Raw genomic sequence first — 14,927 nt, forward strand, 5'->3', positions numbered from 1 at the left:
TCATAAACATAAAAATTGTATGCATAAATTCCACTGAAAAAAGTGCTTTAGAGGTGGAAAAGGTTGAAGATTTATATTATAAGGTATATTGTGTGGAATTCTTTAGGCTTTATCTCTCAGTCTAAAACAAGTTTATAATGTATTGTACATGTAATGAAAATTTTTTCAAACACCCATACCTTTGATGCCCCCAAATTTTGTTTTCTAAGATTTCACATTTTGGATAATACGTGTATTTTTTTTATACATTATCATGTATTATTATCAAGATAATTTTTAATATCATCAAAGACAGTACTAAATTATCACTGAAAGTTTAGTGACTTCATATGTGGCGAAATAAAAATGACAAACACAGGGGTTGTATTATGAAATGTATTTATTTATAACCATTTATAGGAGAAGAAGGGAAAAAAACATGTATAGTGTTGGATATTTATGTGATACACACACATATGATCCTCAGTGTTTGTGCGACACAGCGTGAACACATGAAGGTAGCCTTTGTGAAGCATAATGAGACTCTGGATTGCGTCATGGTTGGTTCGCAGTCGTTATCCAAGTTTATCATGAATGTGACATAAATAACCAGGTGTGACAAGCTCATCTTACAAACGGCCGTTCAACGTGCATCCGCATGAAACCGATCAAAAAAAACAATGTTGCGGCGCGTGATCAAACTGATTACAGGAGTCGACATGACTGTGTTAGCAGAGGATATAATTTATACTTGTGGATGTATGTAAATGATGTTGATGTTACTTACATTCTGCCAGCAACCTGCGGATGGTCATGCGTTTCCCCGGGTTCTGCCCGGTTTCCTCCCACCATAATGCTGGCCGCCGTCATATAAGTGACATATTCTTGGGTACGGCGTAAAACACCAATCAAATAAATAAATAGATTGATTACTTTTTATACACTTTTATATTAATTGCTATAGTTTCAGTTTCATTTTTCTACATTAGTTACTACATCTTAGGTGTTCAGTCAGCTTTTTTTAAACTTTTATTAATCTAAATTTTCACTAAAATTTGCTAGAAGATAAAATCTTATTTATTTCATTTTTTTTTTTTTTGTTGTTTCATATATTGTCTAAAACACTGCATCCTGTGTATATGAAAATTGAACATTTAAAATAAATCACTGGAAAAAATAATTCCAATATGTGTTATATTACCGCAAAATAATGTTTTACAAAGGACAATTAATGTAGAACGTTTTACCTGAATCATTTCTGTGTCAACAATATGATTATTAATATCAATTTACATATCAGATAAATTGTTCAAGATTATGTATGATTTCCAGAACATCAATTTATTCCCTGCAGGAAAATGCAAAAGTTCTGTAGAGACATTTCTTTTCCTGCAATTTTTTTTAATAACCATATTGATGTTTAGTTCAGAAGCTGTATTTAAACAAAGATGGGGTGGGGTGGGGTGGGGATTGTTGTATCTAAGTTTTGATCACAAACCTAGGGATATTTCTATTTTAACAGGAGACCTGTAACGATCAAAACTGCTCGTTTCTCATTACAGATAATTGGTGAATTCATGTCGGTGTTTTGCGCAGTTCGGATACCTAAGACCTGTGTGTGTTTGCTAGGAACACGTGTGGAGTGGTTAGAATTGTGCTTAGCCCAGGACATCCCAGAGCTTTTATTAACTTGTAGCACATGCATTTAAGAGCCGCAGTTTACAAATGAATGAGTCAGCGCTGTCTTGCAGGCGCTATCACAATAATATTTGCCATTATGCGTCCATGCTATGTGAAACCTAATCACACTGTAGGGAAACTAGAGGAAATTGAAATACTATGACAACAGCAGTTGCCATGGCAACATCATAATCATGGTGGACAGTTTAGGATTTAATGAGAGTTATGGTGATTTTTTTTTTTTTGGAAAGTCTGTCTTAAGGGTATATCTTTTTATGAAATTGATGTGTGGAGAGATAGCGAGTGTGCCTCTCAGTTGGGTGTTGTCGTTGGGGGGGGGGGGGGGGGGAGGGATAGGGCTAGGAAACAGGGTGGGGATCAACGCTGGGAGGGGAGGGGCTGAAGATCTGAGCGTAGTGCTAATCGCTCTCATTCGCTCGGGGTATGTCCTTTACACGATCGAGTTTGTCAGGGCAGCGTTAACAGAGAGCAACCTCAAAAGGATAGTTGTAGAGAAGAAATATTACACCGTGCAAAGGATATTGATGAACATATTCTTTATGGCTTTGTAGGCTTTTAAATGGGACAGCACACGGAACTCATGTGTCTCAGATTGGCCTCGTGATACATATTGATTTACTTTTTATCTGAAAAAAAAAAACAAAACAACTTGCATGTGTGAAAGACTACCTGTAGACAATTAGCCAGCTCCTGTCATGTAAGTCCACCCTCGTACAACCTGGATGGGAGTGAAAATCAATTGTACAACAGAAATTACCTTAATTACATGCATTGGAAGAGTACCTGCAGAGTCATTTATGTTAATTTCATTATAGTGGTTGAGATTTTGCTCCAAACATATAGGTTGGATTTGCTACAAAGTAATAGCAGTGATATACTAATGTGTTATACTCTGAATACTGTTTTTTGGATAAATATTTTTAATTAAGATAATTTTTTTGCAAGTCTTTAAAAGAAAAAAAAAACATTAGATCTTGTTAAGGGTGTTTCAAATATGGAAAATTATTCATATTTTCAGTGATGTTAATAAGTGGGCTGTTCCAAATGTGTTAATAAATTTGTGTGCATAAAAATAACATATACTGTATTTCCCCCCAACGTTTCGTAGATGTTGTTTAAAGTGGCACATTTCTTATTGATTTATTCACTTAGAGGGCCACTTTAGAGATTTTTTTTGTGAAGTTTGATTAATTTCTTGTCAGAAAAATGGAAGTCTTCATGTGAAATGCACTGTTTTATTAAATGCCATTATGTTCTTCTGAACGAACATTTTGAAGGTACCAATCTGTAGGTGAAATACACTGATACATGTACAGTGTATATGTATAGACAAGGTGTTTAAGGGAAAAGTCAAATCATATCAAACTAAGTGAGAACATGTAATTAAATTCAAGGTGGAAAATGAGAGGAGAACTTCTGAAAAGGTTAATATAAAAAGTCAATATTAAAGGCTTGAATAGTCAAACCTGTTTCAGAACTTCATGTTATTCTTTGATGGGTATACTGTATACATCTTATTAAAAAACTTCACTTTGTGTAAAACCATGCAGACGGGAAGTCTATTTCATACATTTCCCACAGTGCAGTTATATAGCTGTCTTCATTACTTGAAAAGAAAAAAAAAATGTCAGAATAGGTAGGTCACAATTTTTGTCTTTAAGGACTCTTCCCTCATGTTTATATATGATAAGTAATTTATCCAAAATTAGATCACCATGCTGTAACTCATTACCTGTACATCACGTCTAATCAGTTTCAAAGGGACTTTGAACTGGCCCTGGGAGAATCGTGTTTATATATAAATGGCTTCAAAGTGCAAATTTTTGTCTGAAAATTTTTATGTATTTTTTTTTTTTATATGAGGCATGAAAGTTCGAGAATTCAGGACAAGTAAACATACATCTAGCTGTACTTATACATGTCGGTTACAATTTTATGTACCATTATTGATGTTCATACACAAATGCAACTTTTACATCATTGTTTAGTAATCCTTTCTCTGTAGCCATTACTCCTTTCTTTGCCAGCCATGGACAAACATTTAGGCCTATAATTTATTCATCATGATCTAGACGTACCACAGTTTTATCGAACATGTCAAACATGTTGTCTTGTGCTCGAAACCCCTCAGTCAATACCACTGAGCGATAGTTAACAAAGTCACATTTAAAATAAATGCATAGGCTTCGTTTTAGCACCGGTGCACTTTGCCAAAGTTATCTGCAATTTGTTTGTAAACACAGCATTATTTAAGTAGCACATACTCCTGACTCTGGCCAAGCGAAGAGTTGCCTCCCTTTAACCTTTACTGATCTATGAGCCAGCCAGCCAGCCTGCCTGCGGCTATGGCAGCGGACAAAAACAGAAACACATAGTCCAGTTTGTGGAGATATTTTGGCAGGAGAACTGAGGATATTTGACAGGGCTCCAAACGTTGTTGTTTAGGTATTACACAGCAAACTGTCTGACCCACTTGTAGAAATTGAGAATAATCAGGGTTTGACAGAGAACTTGTCTCCGATTTGTTGACAGAGCCAAATCCTTTCCTGAAACTAAACTAAACCCTCAGCCAGTGCTAAGAGAGTTTTCTTTGTTTGTATAAAGCGATTCAAGGACAGCATTTTTTTTACTCATTCTGCTTGGTTGAGATTTATTCCCTAAATAAACCAGCTGGGATGTTTGATTCCAATTTGACAGATGATCAATGTGCCAAAATATTTATCTTAGATTTTTTTGTTTTGATTTTTTTGAAAGTTAGCTTTTGTGCTGGCCTTCATTTTAAACATGTTATATTCTTGCGGAGCTTGTTGTAATCTTTATGATACATGTAATATTAATTATTTGCTTATATATGTACATGTAGGTATTTAAACAACTTACTGGATGTTTGGATCACATGTACACAGTGTTGATGAGCTTTTAACAACAAAGATTTATGGAGCTTTGAAAATTTGATTTGTGTATTGTGTTTATATAAATATATATGTATATGTACAAACCTGTGATATGAAATATACCTGAGCACAGCACAAAACCTCAATCAAATACGTGTAATAAATAAACCTTTGATAATAGTACATACATATCGTACTTACATGGAGTTGATAAAGAGCTATTGTGTGTTTTCTTGGCCTGCTTAATTTGCAAATGCAGCTTATTACACAGTTGTCATGCACAGTAAGCGTAAGATATCTAATTACGTAGTCAATAGCTTCATGTTTATTCTAATGAATGAAGTAGCCACAGGCTTTCACGAAGATGGATTTTTCATTTTCTAGGTTTGAGAGTAAGTTGCCTCTTTTTTGCTGCTAATTTCTGGAAAGCAGTAATAATAATAAGAGATTAGTAATTGCTTTGGATAATAATAATAATAATAATGTTTCTCTTTTGCTCTTATTTTCTTGAAAGCAGCAATAATAATAATAATAGATTAGTAATTGATTTGGATGATGATCATAATAATAATAATGCTTTTTTTGGCTCTTATTTTCTTGAAACAGCAATGATAATAATAGATTAGTAATTGATTTGGATAATAATAATAATTGTAATAAAATTAAGAAGAATTTAAGGATAATAGGAATAAGAATAATGAGTATTGATTTTGATGAACATGATAATATTCGGCCAGTCTCACTGTCCATGGGGCCTTGTTGATAATGAGTGGTCAACGATACTCGAAAGACAGTCTAATGTTCGTTGAAGATCACTTGGCTTCCACCAGTATGGTGTGCATATCAGGTGGGAAATTTTGTCAGTAACCGGTGATTTGCAAAAGGCACTCCGGTTTCCTTCACCCATAAAATCGACTGTCATGGTTTATATTGGAAAAATTCCCGATTGTGGCATTAAACAACAACAACAACCAAATAATTTCACTAGTGAGATATATGGGTCAAAGAAAGTGGAAAAACACAAAGGAAATTGTTAGCGTTGACTCTAATTGATGAGGTTCATGTTACTCATACAAATCAAGTTGTGACTGAAGCAGGATTTGCGGATGGTCAATGAGTTTCCCCCGGGGCTCTGCCTGGTTTCCTCCGGGGCCCTGCCTGGTTTCCTCCCACCATAATGCTGGCTGTCACCATGTAAGTGAAATATTCTTGAGTACGGCATAAAACCACCAATCAAATAAAAAAAATAAATAAACGAAGCAAGATTAAACCTGTGACCTTGATGATCAGGGACTACTGGGCTTCAGCAGAACTCATTAAACTACTTAGCCAGCTAAGGATTGCAAATAGAGATAAAGGTGAAATCTAATGTTTGACACAAAGAAAACACGAATATGAAATATGTGTCAGATGGAAGACCATTTAACGCAGTCCTAGAAAGCAGCTTTTTGTTGTGGTTTTTTTGCGGAATTTTATGACCTGAGCAAAACAGGTTTTAAACATTGGATTCTACGGTGGCCTTTTCTAAGCATATTGTAACCAGTGACATCACATCACAACAGGGAGTGTGAGACATTGCAGTGGTCATTGATACGCACTCTGCCTCGTAAGCTACCTGTACAGGTTTTTAGACAATACAGGTCATGGACGTCAGAAAACCTTGTACAGGTGCTAATTGCTTATGCATTGATAAATAAACACGAAAATATGAAGTTAAGAGTGTATATGACTGTTGTCAGTGGTAACAATAGAGCTTGATTGCTCTCCTATAGCCGGACGGCGTATTACAGGTAAAAATAGCCACTTCCTCTTTCCATGGCCTCTCCCTCTGACTCATTTTATCTTTGTGTTTATGACAATATGAACAAGATCATAAACAAGAAGGAAAAAAAAAAAAAAAAAAAAGCAGACATGAAAATGCAAATTGAAAAGATTAAATTTAGATTACGTGCTTAGATCAGCTTGGTTGTGTTTTGAACACACATAATGGAAAAAGTAGTTCAGGGCGACTGTGAGAGTATCCATTTTTAGACGTATTAATAAAGCTGGATGAGGTACACAGGCATGTAATGATGGGTCTGGAGTATTCTGTAACGATCATAAATACCTGCATGCCCAATGATGTAACCTCTTACCCCACCCTCCCCAACTACCCCTAACTCTCCTTCACCGAAAATAGAAAGCATTCATTTCTGCAGTTGTAGGCTATTAATATCACCGATCACCTCTATCAGTCATGCAGTAAGTTAGTATCATATTACAGTATGTTGATAAACATACCTGTAGCCACTTATATATAGATTTAAAAACTGTAGAAAAAAAAAATGGCTTTCTAGGAAATTGTGAAAAAAAAATATCATTAAAGTTTATATCAAGATGCATCATTCACAACCATGAAGAGATCAGGCCAGCATCCGTTGTACTGTTTGGTGATAAAATGGTTTAGTGCGTATAGTCTTAAAAACAGGGGAACAAAAGGAAGGTCTGCTTTCTAGTAAATTGTGAAAGAAAATAGATTCAACATAATTTATTATGTATTTTTTTACAGCTTTTGGCTACACTTTAGATGATGACCCTGTTGGATTGTAGGAAAGTTCCACCTAAATGTACTTAGGGGATGTAATGAAGAATTTAGTTCAATCTTCGCAAATTAAGTAAAATTGTAAAATTCGTGTCTGCCATCTGTTAAAGGGAAGGTCTGTAACTTCTTTAACATTGCACGTACCCTAAATGACCCTAAATATTCTTCCATGACTAACTTGATCATTTTTCCTGATTCTAGGAGTTATATTGATTTTAGAAAGGTGTTCTGAGGTTTGCTTGGAACATGGTATGATATTCTAATGGAAAATTGTAAGGTTCAGCTCCAAAAATAGCTTTTTGTAACATTTATTTGCCTTTGTAGATGCATTTTTATAGGCAGAATGTTAGGTCATTTAAGGTATATGTTATTATGAACAGTTGCATTAGCTTTTGGAGACATAATTGCACAAGATAAATTGCACATCTTCCTAAGTCAGAAACTGCAATGATGAATAGGACAGAAAGGTGACAGCAAGGAGGATGAAGTATTTACTTTAACCAAAACAGGTTAAAAATGCAGCATTTGCTTAATTGGCAGTTTTGGCGCATAATGAACTTGACAGATTGCCTGTCATTGTGGGGTACTGAAATACCTGCTTATTTGTCCAAGTTCAAAGTTCATCCAAAATCTAAATACAGGTGTATATAAATCTCAAACAAGTACTGTAGTCTTGAATGTGGACAATTTATTTTTACATCAGCATGTTTGGATTAAGTCATCTGCTAAATAAAAACATTTGTTTCTTAGGTTGTTCCTAGGCAACAGTCTGTGTGTCTTTTAACACACGCTGATGTCATCTTCACTTATCTAACTGAAGAATTCCCCTGTTTGCTCTCTATTCAGAAGGCATGGGTGGAGCCCATTTTAAACACAGGATTTCATTCCTTCAGTTTTTTAAAATTTTTTATACAAAAATATGATCTACCTGTAAGTGAAACATTCGTGCAAGAGATTTGCATGAGGATGTTAAGATTTATCAGCTGAAGCACAGCGAGCTTTTGATTTTAACATCCTCAAGGCCAAGCATTATAGGGAAATTTGGAGTTTTTTTTTTCGTTTAGTATGCATGGATAAATGTTTTTATTCTTGGCTAGACAATGTATTTAGGCAGAAACAAGCAAAGTTTGGACGATTATGTCCATGAAGTGTGGATTACATTGAATCGTTTACCTGTGAAAATATTGTGCATTAAAATATTTAGTATGCTCTCTAACTGCATCCAGGTTGTGCTCTTTCTGCACCCATTATTTTCTTTACTGCTGGGAATACAGCTCATCTTAGGACACATATATAAGGCTGCACTGTAAAGACATTCACACCTGAAGAAAGAAGACAATCGGAATTATCTTACTGTTTCTGGGTCAAGGAAAGGCTTTAAGGCCCGTATGTCAGTCGATGATAGCGCTAGTCAAAGTGGGCAGTTTTTCAGGCCAGTTGCACAGCTAACTGCTGTAAGAGGTGGATGATGGCATCAGTTCTATTCTTGGAAGGGAGCAGTTGTCAAAGTAGGCCATAGGGTTTGTGGCTGTCTACAGGGATTATGTTAGCCAGCTCAAGTATCACAGCTCAATTTACGACTTTGACTCAGGACTGGAACTGTAGATAGCTCTATTATTCTTCTTCTTATTATTATTTTTTTTTATGTAAAGACTTCAATGAAAGTGAATATTTAGGCGGGTAAAGTCTGGGCGTAGACTCCTGGATCAGTGAGGCGTGACCGTTTGAGCTAGTTGGTGTTGTCAGATGTATAAAAGACGACCAAAGCCAGCTGTTGGTTTGAGGAATGACGCTTTTTATCATGACAACTGCGGGTTTTATTTTGCTTTTGTAGTCAGTCCTAACCCATCTATATTTCTTATGCTCACTTTTTTACACTTTTGCATTTCTTTCATTTCGGATAACCTTTGTGTTAACATTTCCCTCTTGTTTTGGAAGTTGTTTATTCTGAACTTTTTGGCTAGCTAGAAATACCAGAAAAGAAAATTTTATTCTTTCACGGATAATAAATAAAATTTGAAACTATTCATCATATCAAACGCGTGGTATAATGAAACGGATTTTGAGTTATTAATTCTTTAAGCAGCGTCGGCAGGAAAAGTTGAGATTAATAAATAATACAGTCATTGGAAAGATACAGATATTTATGGTGTGAAGGGGAAATATGATGAAGCTTATTTAGAATGAAATTATGCATTCAGACCAGTTTGTGTGTGTTTGTGTGTTTTTTTTTGTTTTTTTTGTTCTTCCAAAAGTGACACTGTTTTTGAGAGACTGAGGCGTGTGTGCATCGTGTTAATAATGTATGTGAGAAAGTGGTCATGGGAAAGGCACTATTCCACATGAAAAGTTCCGCTTGACTGAACACTTTTCTCCAAAAGCCATTGTCTGCCCAACGCATGCAATGTATACTGTTTTAAGTCACGGGACAGCAATAATAGAATATATGATGTGAAACAAAACCATATCGATGTGCTGACTTGATTGGGTATTGTCAAAGGCTCTTGGAGGTAGCGTAATGTGTCTTTGTGGTCATCGCATGTGAACAAAGCTGTGAAATTCATACTGCGGCCCGATATTGGTCACGATATCAGCAATCCACAGATCTTCTTTATGTTGACTTAATAATGAGAATCATAAACTTTGTAACTTTTAGTTTTCAACAGCGATCCTTTATCACTTCTGTTCACAAAAATCCTCTCGCACATTTTACGTGTGGCTATGAAAAATGCTTTTTTTTTTTTTTTTATCCCCAAGTATGAACACCATTCACATCTTGACATATTAATTGGCCGTTAATACACGAGCATTTCTCTCATCTCAGATGTTTTCTGCTGTTAAACTTATTCAACTTTTTGGTGGAATTAATTGAAATTCTGTGAGTTTTTTGTTTAAATTTACAGTGGCTGAATGAGAACAGACGGTGCGTTATGTTTATGTGGCATCTATCAGTGATAGAGGACACGACTTTAAAGATAAGATAATTATTAAATTTGTTTGTGGATGTCTAAAAATAGACCAAACCAGAAAGGAGAAGTAAATAAGATCATTAAAGCCCTGCTGGCTGACAATAGTCTCTTGTTTCACAATTTGTTTTCTACAGCATGAAGACAAGTCACAAGATTGACTCAATATATGGCCAGAAATGATTGTTTTCTCTAGATTATTCGAGATAACACGTAGCATTTCTCGTTTTTCCCAGAGTTGAAAGACTTTAGCTTGAATTAAAGAGACATGCCTTAAGGGTTAATTATCCACATATCTTGTTTTTTAAAGTATGTATACAGTATGCACTTATTTTGCTTAGCATTAAGCAGTGTCAACATTATAAATAGAAAGATTATGCATGTAACTTCAAGGTGTCTGCTTATTGACAATGTATTAATTAGTGTGACCTGAAGGCCAACATTAACTCCTATCTTCACCAACTTTACTCTGTGATATGAGCAGAATGAGGTATATGTTATTATCATTCATTCGGCTCATAACCTAATTCTAATTATTTATATTTGTCAAATGCCCAGGCTATTAAATCCAGTTGAAAATGACAACATTTTTAAGTTATGAAAGCGATACACCATTCCTGTTTGTCCTCTCCCTTTTATTTCTGCTTTCCCAGCATTCTTTATTTCTGGTTTACCTGCATACCCAACTGCCCCCACACCAACTCCACCCACACCAAGTCTCCCCACCCCAATTCCCCCCACCCCAATTCCACCCACCCCAACTCCACCAACTTGATTTTCATCTTCCTCCTTCCTCCAACAAGCCTTTGGAGCCATACCCCTCATAGGAAACCAAACTAATGATCAACAGTGACAGAAGCCTTATCCCTAGCCCCAGGGAAAGAGCAGAAATGCAAAAAATAGGGTGCCAGTGTCAGTAGTGTTGGGAAGGGGGTGTGATGAAGATGTGGGGGAGGAGTGGGGGGGGGGGTGATTTTTGCTAAAAGACAAGATATAGGTGAGGTCATCTTTATAGCTAGCTAAATAGGTCATGCTCAATCAGGCTGATTGCAGGAACTTTTCCCCCCCGTAAGATAATAGCTGGTGTGTCTCAATATTATGATGGCCCTTTATAAATATTGTATCAGCAGTCAGTTCATGGCCCTGAATTTACCACAGAGATTTTCTCAGCCGACAGTTTACAGGCTAATCTGGTGTGAGCACACGTTTGCATATTTGTGGAGGAAGGAGAAGGTAGAAGAAGGGAGGATCAATAACTTGATGTAGAGTATTAAAATGGATTTGTTTTCAATTCATTTTCATTGTAAAGTGTGTTATTGTGTTTCTGCTGGCTACCATGACGATGAGGCAGAGCGCGTGAGTTTAGCTGATAGCGCACGTGCACAACACTCGTTCTATCATTACCCAGAACACTATACACCCAGCAGGTTGCTATGGCAACTGAGTGGTATAGATTTCTGAATCTATAGTTTTTCAACTTTTTTTTTTTAAAAAGCAATTCATATTAAAGATAAAACCCTAGAGGCACTGTCACCCTATGTAGATTTTTTTTTTTTTGTCAGAGAATGGATCTGAACAATGAAATGGTGAAATATTCATGCTAATATATTGGAAGTTTAATAACAGTAAATTCAATGGGAAAATTTGGTCCGAAATGCACTTTAAGTCACCTGGCTAGCCTAAGTAGCCATGGTAACAAGTGTTGAGAAAATGAAAGGGTCTTTATGATTTTGTGTGTGTAAATGAAAATCACGACACATTGATTTAAGCTGTACATTTCAGAAACTACTGTGCAGAACGAAAAGCATTGACCCTTAATTAGTTGCTGCAGAGTCAACTGAGCTCTGTTACAGTCAATTTAGTTGTTTATCAAAGCAGTTTTGTGAAAAATGTTTTATTTTTTGTCCATCCATAATAACAAAAGGCAAGATTACACATGTAGATGTAGTTTTTTTTAATTATAAAAAAGTATTAAGGATAAAGTATGAGGTCATTTTCGAAATTACAGTGTCTCAGGTGCAGTGTTTTGTATGAACACTGAGTGAAACAAAGCTATTTGTTCCTGCATCACATTTCCATATATATATATATATATATATATATATATATATATATATATATTAAGCCCTAGATGTATACTGCTGTAAATTAATTTGCACCACAATCTACATGTAAAATCTACCTTCAATTTGTGAAATTGTTTCAAACATTCACCATGACCAAGCATTTTTCTTTTTCAAATTTTAACATAATTAAAAATGCAAATTTTGAATAGGTGTGACATCGTGCAATAAATCAGTGTCATTTTCCACTCATTTCCCTCATGAAATAAATGTCCAGTAGGAAGTGGGATGTCAAAACATTTGTTGCATGGATAGACTTACCAACCTACCAACAGACTGTGTGCGCCAATTTCTAGAAATGTTTGTCACGTCTATAAACATCAGAAAATTATTTAAGCTTCTTGCTTTTCACATGGTAATTCCATTTAACATATTCACATCTTTACATTTTCCCAAAACTTGGAGAGAGATGTAATTCTTTGCTTTTCAGCACAACTAATATGTGTCCAGATAATTAGATGAACTAGGGTATGCCTGATAATTCACTTGAAAGTTGAAAAATTTAGAAGTCTCTAATACCTTGACAGAAACCCCAAATTGATTTGTCCTTCCAGTCAGTTAACATATTTGTATGTTCTGAAGGCTCTCATTAACGCATACCTTATTTACTGTCATTTTCAGCATTGACAAAAGATGGACTGACTTGCTAAATGGAATGTTTTATGCCCTACTTACGCGGTGACCACAGGTGATGACACAGCAGGTGAGCAGCGATAAGCCGTGTTACGGGAAGTCAAACTGTCCTTGACTATTAACATTTCCAAACCATCCTCCATCTTTTCTCCATCAATAGCACTAATCTTTATTATATAAGCTAGTGGTAACCTTAATCACACTGTTGTATCAGTGAGTAGTTTCCTTGGTCTGTAACCCAATAATCAGTGTTGTATCAGTGAGTGGTTTCCTTGGTCTGTAACCCAATAATCAGTGATGTATCAGTGAGTGGTTTCCTTGGTCTGTAAACCAATAATCAGTGTTGTATCAGAGAGTGGTTTCCTTGGCCCATAAACTTGACCATTTTTCTATCAGTGAGTGGTTTCCTTGGTCTGTAACCCAATAATCAGTGTTGTATCAGTGGGTGGTTTCCTTTGCCTGTAACCCTATAATTGCTGCTGTGTCAATTGTTTCCTTGGTCTATAAACTTTTTCACTGTTCTGTAAGTAAGTGGTTTCCTTGGCCCCTAAACTTTTATCACTGTTGTATAAGTAAGTGGTTTCCTTGGCCCATAAACATTTATCACATGTATAAGTGAGTGGTTTCCTTGGCCCATAAACTTTATCACTGTTCTGTAAGTGAGCGGTTTCCTTGGCCCATAAACTTTATCACTGTTGTATAAGAAAGTGGTTTCCTTGGCCCATAAACTTTATCTCTGTTCTACAAGTGAATGGTTTCCCTGACCCATAAACTTTATTACTGTTGTATAAGTGAGTGATTTCTTTGACCCACAGACTTTATCACTGTTCTATAAGTGAGTGGTTTCCTTGGTCCATAAACTTTATCACTGTTCTATAAGTGAGTGGTTTCCTTGGCCCATAAACTTTATCTCTGTTCTACAAGTGAATGGTTTCCCTGACCCATAAACTTTATTACTGTTGTATAAGTGAGTGATTTCCTTGACCCACAGACTTTATCACTGTTCTATAAGTGAGTGGTTTCCTTGGTCCATAAACTTTATCACTGTTCTATAACTGAGTGGTTTCTTTGGTCCATAAACTTTATTACTGTTGTATAAGTGAGTGATTTCCTTGACCCACAGACTTTATCACTGTTCTATAAGTGAGTGGTTTCCTTGGTCCATAAACTTTATCTCTGTTCTACAAGTGAATGGTTTCCCTGACCCATAAACTTTATTACTGTTGTATAAGTGAGTGATTTCCTTGACCCACAGACTTTATCATTGTTCTATAAGTGAGTGGTTTCCTTGGTCCATAAACTTTATCACTGTTCTATAAGTGAGTGGTTTCTTTGGTCCATAAACTTTATCACTGTTCTATAAGTGAGTGGTTTCTTTGGTCCATAAACTTTATCACTGTTCTATAAGTGAGTGGTTTCTTTGGTCCATTAATTTTATCACTGTTGTATGAGCAAAATATTCCGGTGTACAATGTAAAGCATCTACAACTTAAAAAATATACATTCTGTCCAGAGTTGTAAAAGCACTGCTATAAGTATATACTTTTGATAAGCTGTGAAGTTTGTGTACAGCAAAGATTATTGAAAACGTAGGTCAAGAACTTCCTGTAGACCTGCTAAAGAATGCTATTTATTGGGTGGGCTTAGTAACTAACCACTGGCAGATGGGGGCCAAAAGTCAAAACCATTATTCCTGAAGATGTTAGAGAATGGGACATTGTATTAAAGATGATGGCAGAATTACAGTGAACAGGTGTTCAATCCTTTGATCTTAGATATTAGTAATGAACAGGTGTGAAAATGGAGTTGGTTTAGGTTAGTTTGATTATCACACTGCTCTAAGATTTTGGGCAAATATTGATTTGTTGCAGATAATTATAAAAATGTGTCCAGATGCTGATGAATGAATATCTAATACTCTATAAAAAAATAGAGGTTAATTCCATTGTAGAAACTCACTAGTTCCTTAAAACTCATAAAGCATAAACGAACATATAAAGTTGGAACATTTTTCTTTCGTTTTCTGAAATACCTAATGATTTTAAAACTG

The 14,927-nt window shown here is 35.6% G+C and overlaps 1 long non-coding RNA gene across 1 annotated transcript in view; it reads left to right on the forward strand.

Annotated features, from left to right (window-relative positions):
* Positions 1 to 14,927, forward strand: part of LOC135471771 (uncharacterized) — a 70,774-nt gene that overhangs the window by 37,494 nt on the left and 18,353 nt on the right. The window contains exon 3 of the long non-coding RNA XR_010444470.1: positions 12,866 to 12,947. This is a non-coding gene — a long non-coding RNA (uncharacterized LOC135471771). The remainder of the gene's footprint in view (positions 1 to 12,865; positions 12,948 to 14,927) is intronic.

This window comes from Liolophura sinensis, chromosome 7 (assembly GCF_032854445.1).
Source record: "Liolophura sinensis isolate JHLJ2023 chromosome 7, CUHK_Ljap_v2, whole genome shotgun sequence".
NCBI classification, from domain to species: domain Eukaryota; kingdom Metazoa; phylum Mollusca; class Polyplacophora; order Chitonida; family Chitonidae; genus Liolophura; species Liolophura sinensis.